General features: G+C 38.8%; 1 protein-coding gene and 1 pseudogene across 1 annotated transcript in view; one reads left to right on the forward strand and one right to left on the reverse strand.

The window, feature by feature from the left end:
* The window catches only part of LOC129720961 (ecdysone-induced protein 74EF-like), a 307,590-nt gene that overhangs the window by 265,889 nt on the left and 22,739 nt on the right, over window positions 1-18,962 (reverse strand). The window lies entirely within an intron of this gene.
* LOC129726211 (U6 spliceosomal RNA) lies at window positions 18,791-18,884 on the forward strand (annotated as a pseudogene).

Genomic DNA, 18,962 nt, shown 5'->3' on the forward strand with positions numbered 1-18,962 from the left:
TATATTTTCAGAGACTGCGGGCTTCAAAAAAATCATAGAATGGAGGAAAATTGACTCGGATGAAACGATGGAACTAAAAACAGTTTTAGAAAAATCCTGCATACGTAGTTTGAATATACAGCAACAAAGTTTGAAACTTATTTTGAAACTGAATTTTAACTAGATAATAATTTTCGAAAAAAGTGATATATTTTATAGAAAATCATGTTTCACTAAAAAAATAGATAATACGCTGCCAACAGCCGCTTGAATTGAAAAACCCTTCAGATTCCAACCAAACTATTCACCCGAACGTTTCGGCGTCCATCCGTCCGCTGGTCAGCAACTGGTCGGCTACCGTTCGGCGCCGCTGAAGGCTACCAGAACGCGGTACAAATCATGATTTCTATCGCTTCACCTTGACTGTGGGCCAACCAAACACTTGTCGTGGTCGCCAAACGATAAGATAGTACACGTACCAGCTCCCCGCTAAATCGTACACACATCATCGCCAGAAGTGCGAAACGCAGATAGTACATACGGGGCTGGGACGGACGAATGTTGTTACCCACCCGTGGTGATATACTCTCTCGTATGTATACACGTATTCCCGCCTGTGAACGCGTGCCATTTATGCGACTAACGCGCGACCAAGTTCTAAACAAAGACTTCCATCAACAGAACAGGGTATTTGCATGATGGCCGGGAAGTCACGAGCAAATGTTTAACGAAAGGCTTAGTCGCCTCACCGACCGGTGTTGTGTGTGTGTTTTGATAACCACTGCGGCCAACGGACGACGACGGGGTTGGGTTTCAAGTGCAGCTTGCATATTCAATTAATGCACATGATAAGGAGAGCTTCCTGGCAAGCGATTGCTATAATGAGTAATGTTTCGAATGTTCAAAATTTTGTAGCCATGACCTGTTCTAACTTTTTGGAACAGTGTAACTTTCAAAACAAAAACATCCGATCGATTCCCCACTCCAACGATAAGCTTATTTCATTCGTGTTAACCTTCGTTTTGTTTTCTAGGTTATCACTGATAAGACGATAAGTTTAAACGACGGAAACCTATCAGCTGCGGTTAAACAATGCCAGTCGGTGCGAACCAGATCAGTTTATTCCACGGAAGAAACTATTGCTAAACTAAGCTACTTTTACAATCATTGTTTTCAAAGCTGGGATGCGCTTAGCGTTAATCTTCTAACTAGGAGAAACGGTTCACTCTATCGGTGATCGCAGGGATTTTCAGCTACTCATCATAAAGTTGACCTACATTATCGATCCCGGGGATTAATTTCAAGTGCAGTACACTACTACTAATAGCCACATTTTTTTTCATCGTCAGCCGCCGTCGTCGCCGCCAATGCACCGAGCGGCCGTGGATTGTGCATGTAAATACACTCCCGCCCGACAGTTACGCGCGCACTCGTTGCGCTGCGTACATATTTTATCTTTACTTTATAGGCGACCTTCAACCGGGCTGACAGTGAAATGGGAAAATTATTGCAGCTTATATCGTTGGTGCGAAGTTGATGAGATCATTGGTAGTGCATTATGGCCCCTTTCTTCTCCCCGTTCCAATAAACAGATACAAGATCAAAGCACAAGGGGATGATTTGATGTTGTTATTTGACGGATTAAACAAATTGAATTTATCTTGCTTTTGTGGAAGTATGTCATAAACAATGGAAAAGGTTAGTAACAATGCAAAAAAAAAAAGATTATCCACCAAAATATGCTTAAAACTTAATAGGTACTGAGCATATTTGGGTGGATTATTTCATCGAAATTTTCAAATTGTGTGTTAGTTTAGCCATTTCTGTCACTTTGTCGAAGGTGAACATTGCATACAGGGTGATGCAGTTGTCATTTTATTGCATGGAAGCTATGGTTATTTTTTTTTTCAAAATGCCCAAAAAACAACAAATACCAGTAAGTTTTCTAAAACTGATTCTACGGCAATCAATTCCAAATAAACTGAATAATTTCAAAATGTATTATTATATTTTGATAAATTATTTAAAAATAAGTGTTAGGCAATTTTAAACAAATTTAATAATAATTCTGACAACAATTAGCCAGATCTTTTGCAATCAATTAACAACTAACTTACCGTTCCAAACAACATTTATTCGGGTAGACATCGAACGGAAAAAATGCCATAAAAATCATTATATCGGAAATGTCAATACTTACAAAAATGTCAAAACGCATGTTTCGACCAATCAGTACTGAAACAAGCCCTTCTTACCCATCACTGTCGACGATAAAGTATACAAACGATTTGATTTTATGACCTATTTGTTGTTATTTTAGTCGCTCTAGTCCAAGAAGACAGGCCTCTCAGTAGTCACGTATAATAGCTGGCGTGCAGAAATTCAGACTACATTGTATAACCGGCTACTGCAACAAGAGGACGGTTGACTGTTACTGGAAACTGGCTCGATCCGCAGCCGGCAGAGCAGCAGCTGATTTTAGCGCAGCAAGAATGAGTAGGCGACTCATTCGATCGCAGCGTTCCACGTCGGACAGATTAACCGGTGGACCGCAGCACTGCACAGCATTGCTGAACACGTCCGTACATGGTAGTAGTTTTGTCCGGTTGTCGCGTCGCGTTTGCTCTCAGACATTTGGCTACTGCTAATAGCTGTGAGTGTGCCGTTAGCTTGTGTGTCCAATCGCTACGTGGGTGTGTGTTGTTTGCTTCCTTGCAGTGTGTGCAGAATGTAGTTCCGATAGAGAACTAGATTTATCTCGTGTAAATAGCAATCCAAAATTAACACTCTTTCTTCTTGTCAAAAATCAAAAATCAGAAACGTTGTACACAAATTTTGTTTCTGTGATTCCGAAATTCATAGTTTTTCATCACAAATTCCCAATTTTATGATTTTATTGCATATTTTGAAATTTACAAAGTGTTTCTAACGTGGGATTCAAAATTTACGTATACCTTTTTTTACGCGTCGGAACAGAGTGGGTTTCGAAATTATCGCGGATTTGAATTTTTCTTTCAGATTTCGGAATTCACGAGGTTTGGTACATGAATTTCTTCTTGCTTTGCGAATTTAAAAATTGTCGTTGTTGTCGAAGCTCACGTGTGATTTAGAGTTTATGCCTTCTTAACGAGAATATTGGGATTAAGGTGGATTTTGGAATTAACTCGGACTTTGAATTTTTGTGGTTCACACGGAATTTGGAGTTTTTTTTACTCGATTCGCCAAATTTACGCTGTTTTCATTGAGATTTTAGAATTAGGCAGATTTAAAAATTCACCGTGATTTTAGGATTTTGGAATCCATGCATTTTTTTACGTGTTGTGCGCGTATTTTTACTCTACGAATTTAGAAATTTTTGGTGGTACCTGGGGTCCACGCGAAATTCGGAATTAAAAGTTAAACCTAGGGGTTTTATCATTCACGCGGAGATTTTGGAATTTTGGCGAATTCTAGAATTTATGCGGAGTTATACTTTTATCAATGTTTAATCGAAGTTTGTTTCAGGAATATATTGAATATTTGTTCGTGAATTTCGGAATTCAGGTGGATTTCGAAATGTATGCGTTTTCAACCAAAATTTTGAAATATTCCAGGGTTGTTGAATTTGGAAATTTACCCGGTTCCTAAAGTTACACTGTTTATTACGAAGATATACAGTTTAGGCAAATTTTGAAATTTACGAGATTTTTTTTCAATTTACGCGGATTTTGGCATTCAGGTGGAGATTCTGCGTGAATTGGGAAAACCACCGTTTTTTTCTTGTTCGTGGATTTTTTTACGAGAAAAATAATAACATTCTTATTTATGAAAATATTATCCAACAAACTTTGCGCCGGAAAAACAACGTCAATAATCAAAATAAGTGGTAATCGTATAAAGCGGGGTCAAAAGAGTAGAGAAGAAGAGATAGGACGTCTCATTTCAGCATTCCCAGATGCCTTTTGATGACGTTAGTGGCCATCCACATACCACGTGGACAGCTTGGGGGAGGTTGTGTGATGTCTACGGTCCTTACAAAAAAAAAAAAAAGAATTTCTATGGGCATTTGTACACCCCCCGTGGACAAATGCCCATAGAAATTCTTTTTTTAATCGTTAAAAATCTGTCCACGTGGTATGTGGATGGCCCCTTAGTAATATGTGGTCAAACGTTGTCGTGCAAAAGAATCACTTTGTCGTGTCTATTCTTGTAATGTGGCCCTTTCCCTATAAAGTTTGACTCAAATACATAAATTTAACGTAGAATTACGTTTTTTAAGCCTATCACTTAGGGATGTGAATTGGAAACCTATTGACGGGAAGAGGACAAAATTTGTTCCTTTTAAAGGCTTATAAGCAGTCGATTTGATTTCAACCGATTTCCTTCATTCTTACAGCAATCGGTTGGAAAATTATACACGCATCCGCACAAATGCAGAAAAAATGTTGTTTGATTACACCAGTTGTTCCCAACCTTTTTGGCTCCGCGGCCCCTTTCGCTGAACACAACAAGATCCGCGACCCTCTTTGCGAAGCAGAGAGCTTCGCGGCTCCCCAAAAGCATTTCAGATACAAATTTTACAATACGAGTCTGCGTATCTCAGTCTCATATCGTCCTGCGTGTCTAATTTGTTTCACGTCTTGGTCCTAATTCGCAGAAGAGTTGAAAATCTGCTACCACAGAAATATCTAGAAAGCAACTTTAAATATCTGGTCAAAATTACCAATGGCTTCGCGGCCCCCTGGATGAGCCTCGCGGCCCCCCTGCCGGCCGTGGACCCCCGGTTGGGAACCACTGGATTATACGAATAGTAGAATAGTATTGAAAATTGTCAAACCTTGTTGATACGAAAATACCTTCTATGATTAATCATTTGCTGACTTTCCTTAGAAAGGTCGACAGAAAAGTTTACCTAGTTAGCTGTAGCGTAGCAGATTACGGTAACAGCAGCAGCGGGTTACGCTAGTATCTGCTGGTTAACAGAATTTGCTTTCGGCTCAAACAATTTACCTGCCCTGTTGGTCAAATGTTTCAGCAGTAACGTGGTTCGTTCCAGTGTGTGTTGTCCGAGTGCCTCTCGGAGTGTAACATAGGTTTCGATCAGCATATGCGATTTTGAACAGTAAACGCCTCAATAATTTGACTTTAAATCAATATTTTGAAATCACCAGTATGAGCACAATTTTGTCGTCTTCCAGCTGTTCAGTTGCAACATGATACAACACGCAACAGCGAGCAAAGAAATCACTTGACGTTTCAAGTAGCAACACGATATGGGTTATATCGTTGCATGTGTAAGTGCACCATCGGTCTATTTCCGCTGATCAAAAAAATTAAATGCGAAAAGTGGAATCTTTCGTCTAAAGAAGATTCGAGAATGTGGTGAAACCTAACTGAAAGACGGATCCTTGTTCTGGTAGAATTAGTTTAGATTAGGCGGAAAGTGAGCCGGGCGAACGGCACAACATTGATAGTAGCAGTTGGCTTTCCGAATTTGCTTTCGGCTTAAATAAATCTCTTGCCCGGTTAATGTCACATGTCTCAATAACAGTAGGGGTCTTTTCAGTGTGTGCTGTCAGTGTGCTTTCATCCTCTACTGACGAGGCATGACAACGGTTGCGATCAGTGTATCAGATTTTGAACAGCAAACTGCCTTTCTCAAGGCAAATAAACAAGTAATTGAAGATTAATTTGTTCGAAAGGTCTCGAGCGTTTGAAAATAAATGCTTTCTTATTATGTTCTGTTAGTGATATCGTATTCTTATGTGCGAATTGAAAGCCAATAGAACGTGAGAATCACGGGGACTGATGCCATATTGCTTAGTTGAAATAAGTTGATAGATATGGAATTTTTCACAACCGCGTCAAGGTTCCCGATCAGAGCCATATATTTCGTACTACAGAACGGCGCAAAATGTGCAAAGTGTTGTATTATTTTCATAAAATAGACTCCCAGCGTTTATTCAACAAAGAGTTACTTGATTTAAGAAAGCAATAATAGATTTTATGACTCAATAAAAACCCAAATTAATCCACCTAGTGGTGAGACCCAGCCTTTCTCATTCGAACTTATTGTTTGTTCAAGTAGAATTACACAACACTCTCATTTAAAAAAAAAATACACCTTGAAAATTTGCTGCTGGATTTATTTTCCACTTTTAATAACGAATTTCTGGTAGCCTACAGCACAACTATAACGAACATTCAAAACCTAACATTCACACACATATGAGCATACATTAACACTTACACATGCAAATACCATGAAATAAATATGTATCACGCGAAAAATCCACTGCCGACTTATTCTATTGCTCGCCCCTAACTACATAAACTGCTGTGCAGGCGTTGTTTATGCGACTGAAAGGAATGTCTCATCACACACTGGAGAGTCCGCTGACGATGATAACTCTTATAGATCTGTGTGATCGAGACCAAAGCCAGTCTGAGTCATGCCTGCGAGTGCAACACAACAACGGAAAGTGCTCCGTAGGGCTAAATTTTTTCGAATTAATTTCTATTTTTAACAACGGCTTTTACCATTCAAAATTCATTAAAGGCAGACAGTGTGTGCAGCCGGAGAAGCGAAAAATAAGCGAACTGGAAATATGATACAGATTTGGAAAAACACACCGCATCCAGACGGGACTTGAACCCGCAGTCTTCCTGGCTACTTCACTGGTTGCCGGAATACTTCCTAAAATGGCCAAATTCTGCCCAATCTGGTTATAGTACAACATCAAATTTGAAAAATGTTGAGGCCACATATTTTGATCGTTGCTATAGTTTTAAACAGTCTCCGAGCCACTTTTCTCTTCATAACTTTTAAACCACATGCTTAAACATTATGACAGTTTTAAAGACAAGTTTATTTGGTCCATTGAATCCAACTATGTTCAGATCGGCTGTGTAGTTTCTGTGGGCCTAATTAAGTTTTGCGATTTTTACAATTTGATTCGTAACGGACAAAGTTGAAGTCCGATAACAGTGTAATTAAATAGGATTTTATTGCGCAACTAGATCTTTTATTTGAGACTAATTTAGTGAAAATCGGTCCAACCATTCTGAAAAAATTGAGTGAGCTTAAGCAGTCTTTGGAATATGTTACTTTTCAAAACGTGATTTTGTTTAATCATTAGTTAAGGATTTTCAAGACAGGCCGTTTATTTGGCACCAGTTTTGTTTAAATTGGTTGTTTAGTTTCTGAGAATGGAATTTCGTGATTTTCACATTTTGATATACGGTGCCTAAACTAAAAATCCGATTACAATGAAGTTCAATAGGGTGTTAAGAGGCCACTAGACCTAAAGACTAAGTGAGTTTAAGCAGTCTTGGGTATATGCTTTGCTATTATAGCGTGATTTGTCATTTTTATAAATAATGGACAAAGTAAAAAACCGATTACAATGAAATTCAATAGCAACCTATGGAACAACTAGGCCTTTCATTCGAGACTAATTTTGTGAAAATCAGCCCAGCCATCTCTGAGAAAAGTGAGCCTCTGGAAAACAATTCTTTACATAACTTTTGAACCATATGTTTAAAATTTATGAAATTAATAAGTTAGGAGTTCTGAAGATAGCCCGTTCAGTTGACATCAGTTCTGTTAAAATCGGTTGTGTAGTTTACAATGAAATTCAATAGCAATCTATGGGGTAACTACACCGTTCATTTGCAATTGATTTCACGGAAATCGGTCCAGCCATCTCTGAGAAAAGTGAGTGAGAAAAAAAATTTACACATACACACACACACGCACGCACACACACATACATACATACATACAGAAAATGCTCAGCTCGTCGATCTGAGTCGAGTGATATACGACATTCGGCCCTTTAGAGCACTTTCATACCATTAGTTTTTTCAGTGATTGCTATACCTTTCTAGGAAAAAGCCTCAATACGATCTACAGGAACCTCGAAATTGTTTCTGCGTGGGCAAAGTTGCGCCAATTTTTAAATAAATTATTGGCACTGCTTCTACATGTACTCATGTCAAGATTTCTTGTTAGAAATAAGATAAAAATTCAACAAATAAACAGAAAGCAGGGAAAAGAGTTAAAAATAATGTAAAAAAAAAGAATGCGATAATAAATCACAGAAGGCAACACTCAATATTCAGTGCAATTCAAATCAATAAATTCCTGCTCCAAGGTATACACAGACACACAGCTTCACGTCCAAAACTGCTGCAACTGTCAGCCACAGAACCGCTTGAGGGAAAGCATTCGAAAGATCACACCCACGTAGAGCAATCTGGCTGGCTTATAGACTACCGGTGTGCGCCCCATGTACTCTCCTTCCCACTGCTGCAGCAGTGACAGCAGTGGCAAACACGCTTCGCAAAAGTTCGCACTTGAGCAGATTTTGACACATGGGCTTGTTTGCACCGTGCGGCAAAAAAAGGGAATGGAAAGGCAAACAGTTTTATAATTTTTGCTATTGAAATTGAAGGCTAAACTCCGATGTTCCCGCATGGCGACGACCGACAGCAGCGGCGACGGCGACAACAACGACGACTACGATAGATGCATTTTATTTCTCGCAAATCGTGTGTTGCTGTGCATTTATAAAACGTACATTTCTATTTGCCCTCCCCCTCCCCGCTCGGGTGAAAGAGAGACAGAGATGCTTGTTAGTTGTTTATGCAAAAGGTTATTCGAAGCGATTAGAAAAGATGCAATATGACCGACAGACGCGCGAGTGCGAGGGGGTGGAAATTTATGGCATTTAGTACCACCACTTTACAGGCACAGAGAGCCGATGCATTGCAGCCGAACATGCACTCGTTTGCAGTTGGTGTACGCGATACCGCCCGTCCGCCATCCGGAGTCGATTGTTTATGACATGATGACGCGTCGTCGTTCGCTATCTGGTTTGTTTCCGGGGTTCCGGCGGGCAATCGACGCTAGCAACAAAGCCGCGCTTCGTTTGAATAATTTTGAAGAACTTGTAGGAATATTTTACCGCTATAATGAAGGCGAAGAATATCTTCAGTTATAAAGCTGCTCACCTCTGCTGGAAATAAACCTCAGTCAACCCTTCTTGAAACTGGTTCTCCAGGTCGGCCGAGTCATCGGATTTTCTGTATTACATTTACATGATGCCTAGACGTAGGCTTTTGCGTTGATCAGGAAGTAATAGTGCGGCAACCGATCTAATCGAAGAATCTTATCACGTTCCTGCGAGCTTCTAAGTTCTAACCTATAGTCATTACTTGTTCCTCGGCGCGTCTGACAAGGCCAAGTACCTTCCCCCTAGCCTCGCCTCCTGACTTCGCCGCTGGTTGGATGAAACGACTTCATCAGCCAGCCTCGTGAAGGTGAATCAGGTATCGACTAATTCGAAGTTATCGTACCGACCGACCGACCGGTCAACCTAGGAACTACACCGCGTCTTGTTGTTTGTCGAATGCAAATTAGTCCCTACATTAGCATAATTAATGTGTTATTAGTGAGTGATGCTTTATCTCACCTAAACGGTTTTCATTCCTCCCCCTCCCCATCTCTCGTTCACAAAGCAATTGTATAATGGGAGAACTTTCGTCGATGTTTCGTAATAACTAACAACCCGCGGGTGACGTGCAGAAATACCTTCAAGCCGATATCGATCTGATCTGACGAACTTGAAAACTGCCAACATTATTATCAGTAGCAACCGGTTTGCAGTTGGTATTGGCGTGATAGCAAGCGTACACAGCTACAGGCACTGATAAAGATGATGACAACGGTGTGGATTAAGGGCAAGCTGCCTGATTGACATGATGCCCAAGTCCACCTTGAGTGGAAGTATCCTGTTATGCATCGCGTTGCGTTCGCTGCAGCATGATTGCTGTCGTTATTCAAATTTGATTAAAGCGGCATACGATAGCCACCACCAATCTGCATAAATCACATTAAAAATGAATCGGTTTTAAGAGTTTTATTAGGGCTTGCGTGCAGATTGCGCGCGCCGTCCAATTAGGGGAGAGGGGCAGCATCTGAATGGGGCTTAAGCCCCTGTTTGAATTACATTTATGTAATAGGTGGATTGATGCTTCAAATTAATTTTGGAGTATAACATATGGATTGAGCATTTTTGAACCACTAACGTTATAGAAATTGGTGTGAATGTATGGCTTCAGATGAACAAATGGTAAATCTCCCAATGGAATTCATGAATTATCGAAGAAAAATATCGAAACAGATAAAATCTAACATTCAACTAACAAAAATTATAAACTCTCAAAAGAACACCAAAATGGCGCAAAATGCTAGAGAAATTTACAAAAGTGACACAAAAATATCATAAAAATCATACAAAAGCGACAGACAAATGATGTAAGAATATAATAAAAACCCCAATATGGCCCAAAAATAATAATCTACAACATAAAATTGAAATACCTCAACAACACACTGTGGTCTAAGAGGGTAAAAAGTAAAACTGAATTCCATCCACCTCCATCGGTGCCCTCAAAGGTAAAAGGCGATTAATGACCCGTAGCAGTCATTACCCATCAGCCACACATTGTTTTCAAACAACAAAAATGTCAAAAACCTTCCAAAGAGTAATAATGTTCTCGCGAGGGTAAACGCGATCGGCTTCACGAAACAAAACTGCAGTCCGTTCTACCTAACGGACGGGCACTTAACGCATCGGTCATCAAAAACCTCATTCTTCTACTCACAAGAAATGCCGCAAAGCCGCGACCGCGGCTAATCGTTCAACCGGATGTCTTTGTACCAGCACGAATGGCCCGGCGATTTATTTCACCCCAAAAACCCTGCCCATTTGTTTGTTAAACTTGTGCCCCTCTAGGGGCCATACTCAGCAGAATAGCCGAAGACATCGTTCGAATTGTTTTCATTCGAGTAATTATGCCAACCGAAGACGGCAATTAAATAAACATCGCACCATTAATATTGGCGAAAGATTGAAACGGACGAGGGGAATAACTATACCTCCCTTTCCCTCACATGCTTTTACACCGACGAAAGCTTCGCTTAGCTGGCAGATCTGGAATGTAGACCAGCAGTTCAGTGGAGTTGATCCAGTTTCGATCATTAATCATTTAGTCAGCGAAACCCGGCTAGTCTTGCGTGTCCCCACTATAATTCCCACCAACTGTCGACTTTTCTGCGAATTCGAATGTGACTTAGTACATTGTCATCATTTGTTTGTAGAGCATTGCATAATTTTGTGCATTGTTTTTGTTTCCTCCAATAGTAAATCACGCATTTTGGGAGTCGCGATCGAGAGACGCAGTGTTATCTGTGTTCACACGCGTCACTCAAAAGAGATGAACTTGACCCGAAAATTAATTCAGCAGTCGGTCAGATTTTTTGGAGCGGAAAGCCTGTGTGGGTCTTTTGGACAGAGCAAATTCAAGTTCACACGAAGTGTGAAACGTTTGCATTGCCTGGTAGGGTGATAAAATCATATATGCTCAAGGTGTCTCACTTTACCCATCTGACTGAGATCGATCAATCGTGATATCGATCCGTTCAAAGATAGACTAATACCCACCAATCGACCGGTTATGAAACTAAACTAGCACGTAGATCAATCAAAATGCGCAAAAATATCAAATCCATACTAGGTCCTACATACAAAACAAATCGTGGAGACGAACAGCAGAAAAAAAAAAACGCAAACTCCTTGTCGCCCGAATCTGGGTCAAGGTTGTGCCGGTTTCGTTTCGAGCAATTTTTACAATTTACTCACTCCGGCACTGCTTGTGATTCCGACCTGCTGCTGCTGCTGTGGCTGATGTCGATTTTTTTGGTCGTTTTTGGTCTTCTTCTGGCCCCCTTTTTGCGCGCCCGCTTGCCTGCAGTCATCAACAAGCGAGTAGTGTACGCATAGTCCAGCCAGCCGGTCTGCTTGTACGTTTGTCTGTCTGTTTGTCTGCGGTTTTGTACGTAGTTGCACTACCACTAAAGACCACAACTTTCTGCGAGAGTCTGCGAGCGCGCATGAGAAAACGCGAGCTGTGTTTGCAAGTGAGCAGCAAAACTTTCGACATTGGATCATTTCTGTGGCCCCCCGATATGTAGGTACTAGAAAGGGGCTCCTCTCAACTATCCATTTTCAGCTGATCTGTCGTTGTTGATGGGTCTGACCCGGTGGACCCATGTTAACCGTGCGGTACTGAAAGGGTGTTGAGGAGATTTTGCAAGTCGCTTACGCACTTTTTTTTCGTACGCACTGCTGGTCACGCCGCCGCAATGGCCAGGGTCTGACGGGAGACCTTCGTGTCGCAGATGGTACACCAATTGTGGCTTGTAAAAAAATGATGTTCGGCAATCTGTCGAATTGGAGTGGCCAGTTGGCTTGGGTGAATTGATTAATATGAAGAAGGGTCATTTGAAATTGGAACGAAATTGACTTTTATTGCGTTGTGATCGCATTATTAGATAGAAGATTATTTCAGGGTCATTATAGAGCCCTCATACCATTACAAATAAATTATGAGATTATCAGTATTTGCATATCGGTTCAGCCATCTCCGAGAAATAGATGATAATTTGCTAGGGAAGTAGCATGCATCAAAATGCAGGAAAAAAGATATTTTTGTCTAAGACTACTCTGCTGTTAATAAATATTGCTATATGCTGGCTATTTTATTATATTTTGACAATATTTTTCCCTCAAGAATAAAATTCTGGAATAGCATATTCAATTCCTTGTAGAAATAATTGTAACTTCAAAACTACCACTTTAACCCAAAACAAAATTGGGATGTTTAGCTATATCAGTTTTTTATATCATCTAAAAGAGCTGCATTTTCTAGGCAAAACGCGATTTTCAAAAAATTTCTATCATTGTCATTCAATTTTTAAATCACGAATTAAAACTGCTCGAAATCGCCACAATGACAGTTCGTTCATATACTAACTGACATTGAAGAGAATTATAGTGATTTATATTCTTCATTTAAAAATCGAAACACAATCATATAAATGTTCAGAAAACCACGTTTTGCTCAGAAATTTACGCTCTTTTAACTGATATATAAAAATCAGAAATCCTTGAGCTAAACAACCCAATTGTAGATAGCTTGTAGAATGTGCTCATAAATTTGCCTATTTTTTTATAAGAACAATTCTAGATTACCCATAAGAAAACCCGAAAATAGCGCTCTTTTTAGTGCTAGACCGTGCAATTCCTTACCTGCTGTCACAACAACCAATCACACAATATCATACAATATTTTGTTTTATTATTGAGTATGGAAGCTAACGGGTGCACAACGAGTATATGCGTTTCAATCCAAATTTTAATTTTGAGCATGAAGGGAAATATCACGTTTTTTTTCGGCAGAGATACATTAATCCAATTATGGTTTTTACAGTTGTAAAAATCATTCAAATTTCTTTTATAAGCAGGTGTCCTCAAGATACTCAAGCTGCTTTTCACCGATTGAAAAACTGACGTGACTGCCAAGAACTAAGTGAAAAACCAGCCTGAATTCAAACATTTCTGTAAAAACTTTGATTGAGAAATCTTTGTGAAACGGCGAGAATTCCGAATTTTACAGTTACACAATTTCGACAGTAGCTTTTCATCGCTCTAATTCCGAATTCCTCGTGAGCTCCGAGCACTGCAAAAAGTTTAAATTCCGCGCAGTTAAAAAATGCATTAGTTTCGATTCTTTGTGAATTGCGCTATTTTGGAAGGCGCGTACAAACAAAACACGATAATTTTAAATTACGCGTGAGTTCCGAAAAACACGAATTTTTTGAAATCCGCGTAGTTTTGATTTCATGTCAAAAAAGCCACAAATACTCGTTCAAAAATAAACGAGTGGATTCAGAGATGTACAACAGCGTAAATTTTGAAATTCAAGTTAAATTCAAGAATTCCGCATGAACTCCGAAAGCCCCAAAATTTCTGGCTTTGCGTAGTAAAATACGCTTAAATCCCAAAAACTCGCGTGAAGAGTCTAAGTTAATTCCAACATTAAATAAGTGAAACTCCAGATTCTGTCGAAATTCCGCCATCTCCATCAGAAAGACATTAGAAATTCAAGCTATAAAAAACCGCGTGAATTGAGAAATTTGTATTTTAGAAATTGTTCCAAAATTTTCATTAAAAACGCATCTACATGCCACGCGAATTTCGGAAATCGCATAACAAAACCGCTTAAATCGAACTGAAGCCATAAATAAATTATGAACTCCAAAATTTCAAATTTCAAAATTCGTGTTAAAATATCATAAATGCCTAACTCCGCGTAAATTCTGAAATCAACCAAAATTCCGAAATCTGCGTAGATATAGCGTAACTTTAAATTCCAAACTTAAAATGTTAAGCGAATTCCATGTGAACTTTAAAAACCACAAAAAAAAACAAAAACAATCAAATTCTGAATTCCGCATGAGTTCCAAAAACTACGCAAATTTCAAAATCCTCGTAGTGAAAAAATAGTTAAAATTCCGTGTGAATTACAAAATCCGTGATCAGAAATGCGTGTTAAAAAAACTCTAATTTGTAAATATGCGTGAGTTCCAAAGAAGAAATTTTTTTTTAATTTGCGTAGTACAGATTGAAATCTGAATTCCCAAATCTATGGAAATCTTCTTAAAAACCGCGTGAACTTTTGAAACCAGCCGCGTAAATTGCGGAATTCACGTTTGAAAATAAACGCGTGAATTACGAATTCTGCGAAATTCCGTTTAAAACTCGAAATTCGCAAAAAAAAATCCCGTAAATTTTGAAATCCAAGTTTAAAAACACGTTTGATTCCAGGGTCCCCATGAATTCCAAAAGCAGCAAAAATTTCCAACATGACATAGTAGTAAACTGCGTGAATCTCGAAATTCTCGTAATGAACCTGATGAACCAAAATTTGAAAAAACTCCAAAATCCGTCGAAATTCTGAAACCTTTATTAAAAACAGTGCAACCTTCGGAATCTAAGCAATAAAAATATTCATTAAATTTCAATACAGTCAGGTTTCTTTCACGCGGGGGATACGTGCCTCGTAAAAAAAAACCGCGTAAAAAAACCGCGTTAATTCGAAAGTCCGCGTAGAAAAAAACCGCGTTAATTCAAAAATCCGCGTAAAAAAACACGTTTTTCAAAAAATCCGCGTAAAGTAGTCCAGCAAGAAGGGCTTTAGAAAAAACCCGAGACACTCTAGAACCAGTATTTAATTGTCCTCTTTGACGGTCATTCCGGATCTTTCGGTGGGCGGAGAGTATTTTTTGGACTATGTCTTTTACTAGATAAACACTTCGTGAAAATTTTTTTGAATTAGCGCGGTATCGCGTAAAAAAAACCGCGTTAATTCAAAAATCCGCGTTAATTCAAGAATCCGCGTAAAAAAAAACCTCGTAAAAAACCGCGTATAAAAAAACCGCGTAAAAAAACCTGACTGTATTATTGGTTAGAATAATTGCGTATTTTCTGACTTTTGATAAAAACCTATCTGATTTCTTCGTGAATTGCAAAAACCGCGTAACAAACCACTTAAATTCAACTAGAGTCCAAAATACCCGTAAAAACGGCTAAAATTTTGAAATGCAAGGTGAATATGAACTGCGTAAATTCATAAATTAGTATTAAAAGAAGCGAAATGCCTAACTCCGCTTCAGTTTCGAAATTCGTCTGAATTCTAATCAAATAAATAAATTTCAAAACCCAAGTTTAAAAAAAACGCACAATCGCAAATTGCAAATTTCAACTCTAAAACCACAAATTTATAATATCCGCTTAATAAAACACCGCGTATATTCCGAGAAATTTGCCTGAATTATAAAACCTATTGAAATTCCGATAACTCCGCAAAAACCGTGTAAGCGAAGAAAAAAAGGTGTTGGTTCCGCATAAACTCCAAAAACCACGACAACTTGAAATCCGCGTGATAAAAACGGCGCGAATTTTGAAGTTTTGAAAATACACGGGGATTTTAAAATCCGCTTAAATTTTGAAATCTCGGTAAAATCCGTGTAAATTGTGAAATTCAGCAAAATAACTATAAAAGTTTTTTTTTTTTGAACCACGCAAACCACGCGGATTTTTAATCCGCAATAAATCCGCAAACTCTCGTAAATTCTTCTTAAAAAGTGCTTGATTTTCGAAATCTGCGTAATGAAAAAGCGCGTCAGTCACGAAATCAACGATAAAAAACGCATGAATTTTGTTGATAAATACAGATGTGGCCCTATAGCTCAAAAAAATAAAGAAAGATTACAACTTTTCAACCATTCTTGTGAATTTTGGTGCCTCTAGAACAGAAAGCTTTTTCAGAGACTTAAGTGAGATTTCTCGTAAACATAATGCTAAGGTGACGAACTCGGCGAGCAATTAGTGTGCGACACTCTGACGCACTTGGACGCAATCAATAGGGGCTCCAAAATTCACAGGACTGGCTAAAACGCTATAATTTTTCTAAGGCAACTGTTTTGAGCTTTGGGGTCGCATATTTTTCCTCTTTTGTCGACCAATCTTATAATTTCCGCGTGAAAAAACAATTTGCTCGTTTGAAATTTTTCTTTCAAATAGCGATGGGACTGCCAAAACAATGGACCACAAAAACCACGCGAATATTGAATCCGTAATAAATCCGCAAAATCACCGAAAGCTTCAAAATGCACGTAGGTTTAGATTAAAAGAAAAATTTCAAGATACGCGTAAATCCCGCATGAATTTAAAACACGTAAATTTCGAATTCCGTGTGAATTCCGAAGACTCCGAAGATTTTAAAATCCTCGTAATAAATCAACATATAACTTCCGAAATTCGCAAAAAAAAACTACGTGGGTTCTAAGCCCGTGTAAATAACAGAATCCACGTAAGTTCCGAAATCTGCAAAAATCCCGAAGTGCTGGTAAAAACCGTTTACATTTTGAAACGTAAGTTAAAAAAGTGAATGAATTTCGAAAACTACGAAAATTTTATTTAGGAAGTCGTGTAGTAAAAACCGTGTCATTTCCGAAATTTGCGCATGAAAAATCCAAAAACAGCTTAAATTGCGCATTAAAATTCCAAAATCTGCTTAAATTCCGATATATCCGCTATAACCAGCTAAATGTTAACAGCCGCGTTAATTCTAAAGTTTTTGAAAAAAAAAACGCTTACTTTTTTAAAGTTTCACACTAAGAGTGTGGTCCCCGTGGTTAGCGATGTCTGTCGGCTAGCTCTCCCACACGGTTGTGATATCGGGTTCGATTCCCAATCGAGTCGAGGATCTTTACGAGCTGGAACTTTTCTCGACTCAGCACTGGGGCACGGTGTATCGTTGTACTTATCCTACGCATGCAAAATGTGCCAAAAACAATTTCGATAACGAATTCTCTCAACTAATCTTCTGGAAGGGAGGGGTTCCATACAAATGAAACACAAATTTCTGCACATCTCAAAAACTAACCAAGCAAATGAAACCAAATTTGGCATGTGGATGTTTTAGGAGTGACAAATATGTCCATATTAGTTCGACACCCCTCCCTCTTCTTGAAGGGAGGGGTTCCATACAAATGAAACTCAAATTTCTGCATATCTAGAGAACTAACCAAGTAAATAGAACCAAATTAGGTAGGTGGATGTTTTTAAGGGGAAACAAATATATCCATTTTGAAATCCAAGATGGCGACTTGCGGTTTCTGAAAACCAGCGGCAAATGACCAAAGACCACCCAATTTGGGTATTTCTGGAATTGTTATAATGCACTGAAGCCAAAAGTCGACCTCAGACAATATTTTGAATTGTAAGATGGCGACTTCCGGTGTCTAGAAAACAGCCGAAAACGACAAAATACTACCCAATATGAGTGTTTCTTCAACCAGATTGACGCTCAGAGGCCAGAAATTGTCTCCTAATGCCATTTTAAAATCCAAGATGGTGACTTACGGTTCCTGAAAAATAGCCTGAAGTGACCAAATACCACCCAATATGTGTATCACCGGATCCAGATGCAAGTAGCTAAAAATTGACCTCAGACACCAGTTTGATTTGTTAAATGGCAACTTCTGGGAAACAGCCGAAAATAACCGAATACTACTACATATGGATATTTCCGTAATCGAAATAATGTATAGGAGCCAAGCATTGACCCTGGACACCATTTTGAATTCGAAGATGACCACTTTCAGTTTCTAAAAAAAAACGACAATAACTAAAATGCATTCAATGTATTTCCGGAATATGGATGTTGTCATTCCGATAAAACCAATCATTTCAAATGATATAAGCAAATCGCAAGGAATCAATGAATTTGAAATGTTTAAAATTATTAAATTAAACACTAAAATAGGCGAGACGAAGTTTGCCGGGTCAGCTAGTTCTCCATAAAAAAGCTCAAGTTTCGAAACTCAGGGTAGAAAAAACAACTGCATGAAGTCCGAAATTCGCATTAGAATGTCCGATCTGCGTCTCAATTCCAAATTAACGTTAAAAACTCATTCCATGTGAACTCTCAGAACCACGGAAATGTTGAAGACTGCGTGAATTTCACGGTCCTCTTGAATTACAAAATCTGCCTTAACTCCAATATCTCCGTTAAAACCACGAAAATTTCCAAATCCGCATAGTAAATGCTACAGGAATATCAAAATACGCGTAAATTCCAAGGTCTCATCATCTCGAAATCCGCCCAAAATTCCGAGTTGTCCGCTGAAAAGGGTTTGGATTTCAAAATCCTTGTGAATTTAAAAACCGCAAAGTAAGAACTTGCGTCAATTTCGGGAATAAACGGAGAAAAATAACTTTCGAGTTAAGAAATTTTGTAAACCGTTTAGTAAAAAATCGCGTAATTTCCGCGATTCGCATGAAAAGCACGTAAATCTCGAAATTAATAAATAATAATCGCGTAATTCCCGCGATTCGCATGAAAAATACCGCGCAAATTCCAAATATACTAAAATTGGAACGATAAAGAGAAGATTAGCATGGCCCCTGCGGAAGGTTAACATGCGAAATTGTGAACTCTAAAAACAACAAAAACCGTTTAAATTCCGAAATCCGCATAAATTCTGAAATATGCATGTAAACCGCGTACATTCTGCGCGGTTCAAAAAC

The sequence above is a fragment of the Wyeomyia smithii genome, chromosome 2, assembly GCF_029784165.1.
Source record: "Wyeomyia smithii strain HCP4-BCI-WySm-NY-G18 chromosome 2, ASM2978416v1, whole genome shotgun sequence".
Classification (NCBI taxonomy): domain Eukaryota; kingdom Metazoa; phylum Arthropoda; class Insecta; order Diptera; family Culicidae; genus Wyeomyia; species Wyeomyia smithii.